Here is an 8,459-nt window from a genome sequence, read left to right as displayed (position 1 = left end):
CTAGGACTCTCCCTGGTAATCTGGGTCATCTAACAACTTGTCCATTCAAAGTTCCATCTAAGTTGACAGACCTAAATGAGATTTGCTTTGTTGAGTCAAATTAAGGCACAGCTCCATGACTGGTAGCCCACTTCAACAATTCCTTTAAGTTTTAGCTTTGCAAACACACTGCTGGTGTCCCCTGAAGGTGCTGGTAGGTCATGGGAATAACACATCAGTTGGCATTATGTTGGAACTCTGATGACATGTGATCTTTGAACCTCCAACTTTACTCTTTGATGAATGAAAACGTTCTTGGCAAATGCTTTCCCTATGAGACCCCTTTAAACCTCATTTGTAAAATAGTCACAATAATGAGGTTTGTTGTAGAGTTAGAGATAACTATATATGTCCAGCACAATGTCTGACATACTATACATCATTGTTTCTAAGACACATTTTTTCATATTTCAATATCTCTAAAATTGACTTGCATCTTAGGATTATTGGCATATAATTTTTTTTCATTTCTTATTAATACATAAACTAATTGTGTTTTATTTTATTTATCTGTGTTTTTAGACCAATTGTGTTTTATTTTATTTATTTATTTTAAATATATTTTTATTGATTTCAGAGAGGGAGGGAGAGGGAGAGAGATAGAAACATTAATGATGAGAGAGGATCATTGATCATCTGCCTCCTGCACATCCCCCACTGGAGATCGAGTTCACACACAACCCAAACAGGAGCCCTTGACAGAATCAAACCCAGGACCCTTTAGCCCACAGGCTCACACTCTATCCACTGAGCCAAACTGGTTAGGGCATCAATTGTGTTTTAGATTCAATAAAACAGAATACTCAATACATTAATTACTATGATGAAGTTTTAATTTATCAAATTTAATTTAGTATTTTTACTTATATTTCACATTCTTTTTTTTAAATCTTTATTGTTGAATGTATTACATATGTCCCCTTTTTCCCCCATTGGCCCCTCCTGGCCATCCCCACCCCTACCCCAGGCCCTCACCACCCCACTGTCTGCACCCATGGGTTATGCATATTTGCATACATGGTCTTAGTTGATTACCACTCACCCACCATCCTTTGCTCCGAGATTCCTCACACTGTTCCATGTTTCCATGTTTCTGCATCCACTCTGTTCATCAGTTTATTTTGTTACTTAGATTCCACATATGAGTGAGATCATGTGATACTTGTCTTTCTCTGACTGACTTATTTCACTTAGCATGATGCTCACCAGGTCCTTCCATGCTGCTTCAAAGGGTAAGAGATTCTTCTTTTTTACTGCTGCATAGTATTCCATGGTATAAATGTACCACAGCTTTTTTATCCACTCATCTACTGATGGGCACTTGGGCTGTTTCCAGATCTTAGCTATTTTATTTTATTTTTTATTTTAAAAAAATATATATTGTATTGATTTTCTTACAGAGAGGAAGGGAGAGGGATAGAGAGTTAGAAACATCAATGAGAGGGAAACATCGATCAGCTGCCTCCTGCACACCTCCTACTGGGGATGTGCCCGCAACCAAGGTACATGCCCTTGACTGGAATCGAACCCGGGACCCTTCAGTCCACAGGCCGACGTTCTATCCACTGAGCCAAACCGGCTAGGGCAGATCTTAGCTATTTTAAATTATGCTGCTCATAGGGGTGCATACATTCTTTCTGATTGGTGTTTCAGGTTACTTAGGATATATTCCTAGAAGTGGGATCCATATTTAAAAATGGCAATTCCATATTTAATTTTCCGAGGAAACTCCATACTGTTTTCCCTAATGGCTGCACCAGTCTGCATTCCCACCAGCAGTGAACTAGGGTTCCCTTTTCCACACATCCTCACAGCACTTGTCATTTGTTGATTTGTTGATGGTAGCCATTCTGACAAATATGAGGTGATACCTCCATGTCATTTTAATTTGCATCTCTCTTGCTGATCAGTGACTTTGCGCATTTTTTTTCTATTGATTTTAGAGAGGAAAGGAGAGGGAGAGAGAGATAGAAACATCAATGATGAGAGAGAATTATTGATTGGCTGCCTCCTGCATGCTCCCTACTGGGGATTGAGCCTGCAACTCAGGCATGCGCCCCTGACCAGAATCAAACCTGGGACCCTTCAGTCCACAGGCCAACGCTCTATCCACTGTGCCAAACCAGCTAGGGTGACTTTGAGCATTTTTTTCATATGTCTTTTGGCCATCTGTATGTCCATTTTGGAGAAGTGTCTATTTAGGTCCTTTGCTCATTTTTTAATTGGTTGATGGTCTCCAATTAAAAACTTTTATTAAGTTGCACGAGTTCCTTAGATATTTTGGATATTAACCCTTTATCACATGTATCATTGCCAAATACGTTCTCCCATGCAGTGGGCTTTCTTGTTGTTTTGTTGATGGTTTGGTTTCTTTTGCTGTGCAGAAGCTTTTTATTTTGATGTAGTCCCATTTGTTTATTTTCTTAACTTCCTTTGCCTGAGGAGATGTATCTGTAAACATATTACTATGAGAGATGTCTGAGATTTTGCTGCGATTTTGCTGCCTATGGTTTCTTCTAGGATTTTTATGGTTTCCTGACTTACATTTAGGTTTTTTATCCATTTTGAGCTTATTCTTGTGTATGGTGTAAGTTGGGGGTCTGGTTTCATTTTTTATTTTTATTTTTGCATGTATCTATCCAACTTACCCAACACTATTTTTTTTTTAAATATATATTTTATTGATATTTCACAGAGAGGAAGGGAGAGGGATAGAGAGCTAGAAACATCGATGAGAGAGAAACATCGATCAGCTGCCTCCTGCACACCTCCCACTGAGGATGTGCCCGCAACCAAGGTACATGCCCTTGACCGGAATCAAACCTGGGACCTTTCAGTCCGCAGGCCGACGCTCTATCCACTGAGCCAAACCGGTTTTGGCAGCAACACTATTTTTTTAAAAATATTTTTTGTTGATTTCAGAGAGGAAAAGAGAGATTGGAATATCAATGAGAGAGAATCACTGATCAGCTGCTTTCTGCACACCCCTCACAGGGGATGGAGCCCACAACCCAGGCATGTGCCCTTGACGGGAATCAAACCCAGGACCCTTCAGTCCGCAGCCTGACGCTCTATCCACTGAGCCAAACCAGCTTGGGCTCCAGCACTATTTATTAAAGAGACTGTCTTGACTCCATTGTATATTCTTGCCTCCTTTGTCAAATATTAACTGAGCATAATGGCCTGGGTCGATTTCTGGGTCTCTTTTCTGTTCCATTGATCTACTAGTATATGCCTGTTCTTGTGCCAGTACCAGACTGTTTTGATGACGATGGTTTTGTAGTAGAACTTGATATCTAGTATTGTGATCCCTGCAACTTTGTTTTTCTTTCTCGAGATTGCTGCAGCTATTCAGGGTCTTTTTTGGTTCCATATAAATTTTTGGAGTGTTTGTTCTAGATCTGTGAAATATGCCATTGCTATTTTAATAGGGATTACATTGAATCTATAGATTGCCTTGGTAGTACGGACATTTTAATGATGTTGATTCTACCAATCCATAAACATAGAATATTCTTCCACTTGTTTATATCTTCTCCTATCTCTTTTTTCAACGTCCTGTAGTTTTCTGAGTACAAGTCATTTACCTCTTTGGTTAAGTTTATTCCTAAGTATCTTAATTTTTTTTGCAATGGTAAGTGGGATTATTTGTTTAGTTTCTCTTTCTGAGAATTCATTATTGGTGTATAAAAAAAGCCATCAAGCCCTAACTGGTTTGGCTCAGTGGATAGAGCGTCGGCCTGCGGACTAAAGGGTCCCAGGTTCGATTCCGGTCAAGGGCATGTACCTGGGTTGCGGGCACATCCCCAGTAGGGGGCGTGCAGAAGGCAGCTGATCGATGTCTCTCTCTCATCGATGTTTCTAACTTTCTATCCCTCTCTCTTCCTCTCTGTAAAAAATCAATAAAATATATATTTTTAAAAAAAAAGCCATCGATTCATTATTGGTGTATAAAGAAGCCATTGATTTTGTATTCTACTACATTGCCAAATTCATTTATTAAATCTAGTAGTGTTTTGGTGGATTCTTTACGATTTTCTATGTACAATATCACGTCATCTGCGAATAATGAGAGTTTTATTTCCTCCTTTCCAATTTGAATGCCTTTTATTTCTTCTTCTTGTCTGATTGCTGTGGCTAGGACTTCCAGTACTATCCTTTATGCTAATAAAAGGGTAATATGCTAATTAGACCGGACGTCTTCCAGAAGTCCATCCAGACAAAGCAACAGCGGCTGTGAGGGCCGAGGGCTGGTGGCACAGGAGTGGAGGCGGTGCTGCAGGAGGCACTGCAGCAGCCGCCGCTACCACTGCCCCTTTTGCAGAGGCAGCACGGGAGAGGCCTCGGGGCAGGCCGGTCCAGCACTGGGGCCCCTTCCGCAGAGGCAGCGGGAGAGGGGGCTGTGCATTCCGGGTCCCAGTGCTGCCCCTTCTGCAGAGGCAGCCACAGAGGCAGCATGTGGCCCAGTCCCGGCGCCACGCCTCCACAGAGGCTGGACGGGCGACCTGCTGTGCTTCAACCTCCCCCAGCCCCTTCCTCAGCCAGCCTGGCCCCAGATCGCCCCCCACCCACCAGTGGGTAGGGGACGGGGCCAGTGCTAAGAAGCGAGGGTCAAGGGCTGGCAACCACTGTAGCTGGCAGTGGCAGCAGCAATGGGGTGATGAGGGCAGCGCCTTCCCATGACCAGCCCGGTTTGCCTTCTGCAAGGGAGGACAGACTGCAGCTTAGGACATCCCCTGAGGGCTCCCAGACTGTGAGAGGGTGCAGGCTGGGCTAAGGGACCCCCCCGACCACCACCTGTGCACAAATTTCGTGCACTGGGCCACTAGTATATAATAAAAGCCTAATATGCTAAGTGTCTGGTCTGTTCAGCCAATCAAAGCATAATATGCTAAGGCCACTCAACTGCTCTCTATGACATGCACTGACTACCAGGGGGCAGACCAGGAGGTTAGTTTGCTGCTGGGTTCCAGCTGATCGAGACTGAGCGAAATGGGCTGGACACACTGTGGAGCCTTCCCACGGTCCTTCCCCAGCTGGGCAACCTCCCATGTTCCTCCCTGGCCCCAACTGTTTGCCAGTGGGGTCCCTCGGCCTGGCCTACGCCCTCTTGCAATCTGGGACCCCTCGGGGGGTGTCGGGGAGCCGGTTTCGGCCTGATCCACTCAGCACAGGAGCTGCTCCCTGGTGGTCAGTGTGCTCCCTCAGTGGGAGCGCTGCTCAGCCAGAAGCTGGGCTCACGGCAGGCGAGCACAGTGGCAGTGGCGGGAGCCTCTCCCACCTCTACAGCAGTGCTAAGGATGTCCAACTGTTAGAGGGCCCAGGCCAGGCAGAGGGACCCCCCCTAAGTGCACGCATTTTGTGCACTGGGCCTCTAGTGTTGAATAAAAGTAGTGAAAGCAGACATCCCTGTCTTGTTCCTGTTCCCAGGGGAAATGGTTTTAGTTTTTGCCCATTGAGTATGATGTTGGCTGTAGGTTTGTCATACATGACTTTTATCATGTTGAGATAAGCTCCCTCTATTTCCACTTTGCTGAGAGTTTTTATAAAAAATGGGTGTTTGATTTTGTTGAAAGCTTTTTCTGCATCTGTTGATATGATCATGTGATTTTTGTCTTTCAATTTGTTTATGTGATGTATCATATTTATTGATTTGTGAATATTGTACCGGCCTTGCATCCCTGGAATAAATCCCACTTGGCATGGTGTATAACTTTTTAAATATGTTGCTGGATCTGATTTGCTAATATTTTGTAGAGGATTTTAGCATTTATGTTCATCATCTATGTTCATCAGCCTGTAGTTTTCTTTCTTAGTAGTGGCTTTATCTGGTTTTGGAATTAGGATAATGCTGGCCTCATAAAGAGAGCTTGAAAGTGTTCTGGCGCCATGCCTCCACAGAGGCTGGATTTTTTGGAATAGATTGAGGGGTATAGGTGTTAGTTCTTCTTTGAATGTTTGATAAAACTTCCCTGTGAAGCCATTGGACCCGGGCTTTTGTTTGCTGGGAGTTGTTTTTTGTTTTTTTTTAAATATATTTTATTGATTTTTTACAGAGAGGAAGGAAGAGGAATAGATAGTCAGAAACATTGATGAGAGAGAAACATCGATCAGTTGCCTCTTGCACACCTCCTACTGGGGATGTGGCCGCAACCAAGTTACATGCCCTTGACCGGAATCGAACCTGGGACCTTTCAGTCCGCAGGCTGACGCTCTATCCACTGAGCCAAACCAGTTTTGGCTGCTGGGAGTTTTTTGATTACTGCTTCTATTTCATGAGTTGTTATTGGCCTATTCAGGTTTTCTGATTCCTCCTGGTTCAGTTTTGGGAGATTGTATTTTTCTAGGAATTTTTCCATTTCATCCACATTGTCTAGCTTATTGTCATTTAGTTTTGCATAGAATTTTCTTACAATCCTTTGTATTTCTGTGGTGTCAGTGGTTACTTCTCCACTGCCGTTTCTGATTTTCTTTATTTGGGTGCTCTCTCTTTGTTTCTTGATGAATCTGGCTAACGGTTCATCAATCTTGTTTATCCTTTCAAAGAACCAGCTCTTGGTTTCATTGATATTTATATATATATATATATTTTAGTCTCTGTGTTACTTATTTCTGCTCTAATCTTCATTATTTCCTTTCTTCCCCTTACTCTGGGCTTTTCTTATTGTTCTCTTTCTAGTTCTTTAAGTTGTAGGGTTAAATAGTTTATTATTTTTGTTTGTTTGTTTGTTTTTTGAGGTAGGCCTGTAGTGCTATGAACTTCCTTCTCAGGACTGCTTTTGCTGTGTCTCAGAGAGTTTATTTTTTTTGTGTTCATATTTATTTGATTCCAGGAAGCTTTTGATTTCTTTCTTGATCTCATTGGTAACCCATTCATTATTTAATAACATGCTCTTTAGCCTCCATGTGTTTGAATATTTTGGGGTGTTTTTACTGTAATTGATTTCTAATTTCATTCCATTGTGATCTGAGAAGATTTTTTTTTTAAATATATTTTATTGATATTTTACAGAGAGGAAGGGAGAGGGATAGAGAGTTAGAAACATCGATGAGAGAGAAACATCGATCAGCTGCCTCCTGCACATCTCCCACTGGGGATGTGCCCGCAACCAAGGTACATGCCCTTGACCGGAATCGAACCCGGGACCTTCCAGTCCGCAGGATGATGCTCTATCCACTGAGCCAAACCGGTTTCGGCTGAGAAGATTCTTGATATGATTTCAATCTTCTTGAACTTGTAAAAGCTTGTTTTGTGTCTTAACCTATGGTCTATTTTTAAAAAATATATATTTTATTGATTTTTTACAGAGAGGAAGGGAGAGGGATAGAGAGTTAGAAACATTGATGAGAAAGTATCATCGATCAGCTGCCTCCTGCACACTCCCTACTGGGTATGTGCCTGCAACCAAGGTACATGCCCTTGACTGGAATCAAACCTAGGACCCTTGAGTCCACAGGCTGACATTCTATCCACTGAGCCAAACCGGTTAGGGCTGTCTTCCTGTTTTTAAATTGTTTTTTCTTTTTGGTTCTCTGATTGAGTGATTTTTTTCAACCTTTGTCTTCTAATTGACTGATTTGGTCCTCAGCTTCCCCTAATGTGCTGTGTATTCCTTCCAATGTGTTCTTTATTTGTGCTATGTCATTCTTTATTTCTTTTTTCCCAGTTACTATATCTTTTCTCATGCTGTTGAGTGTTTTTACCATCATTATTCTGAACTTTATATCAGATAAATATCTTATCTCCATTTCATTTATCTCTTCTTCTGAAGAATTCTCTTGTTCTTTAATTTGGGGGTTGTTTTTTTGTCTCCTCATTTTGGCAGCTGCTTTGGGTTTGTGAATGTGTATTAGGTAGATCTTCTATGCCTTTCAATCTCTAGGGCAGGACAGTGTCACATGCTGTTTCTGACTAATTAATCAGGCAAAGACATAAAGCCTCCAGAGACCAACTCTGCCTACAGACTGATAGGATTCCATCTTGAATTGCCATCAGGCAATCATCCATAGGTGTGGTAAGAGTTTTTTCAATAGGGTGGGGCAATTGCTTCTGCCTGGAGGCTAATTGTTATTCTCATTCTTTTAATGGGCCTCAGAAACTCCACACCTTGGGGCAAGGTGTTTTGTTTTTTCAATAGGGTGGGTCAACTGTCTTCCCCCCAGACAAAACCTCCTAGATAGCAATTGCCTGTGTGAGTAGATGATCTCTGCATCATGAGGGAATGACTCAGCACAGGAAACCAGGGTGTCTGCCTTCTAAGTTCTAACCCCAGAGTCCTGGATCTTGGCTTCTGTTCACACAGCTCCAGTCCACTCTGCCCTCCCTCTGCCAGGGAATTTTGTGTGTGGGCTCTTTAAGAGGGTGTCATTATTTCCAGCCTTCTCTCCCTGGTAGACAGCAACCCTGCTGCTTTTCACAG

The sequence above is a fragment of the Plecotus auritus genome (genome assembly GCF_963455305.1).
Source record: "Plecotus auritus genome assembly, chromosome: 7".
NCBI classification, from domain to species: domain Eukaryota; kingdom Metazoa; phylum Chordata; class Mammalia; order Chiroptera; family Vespertilionidae; genus Plecotus; species Plecotus auritus.
Note: the sequence above shows the minus strand (reverse complement) of the source record.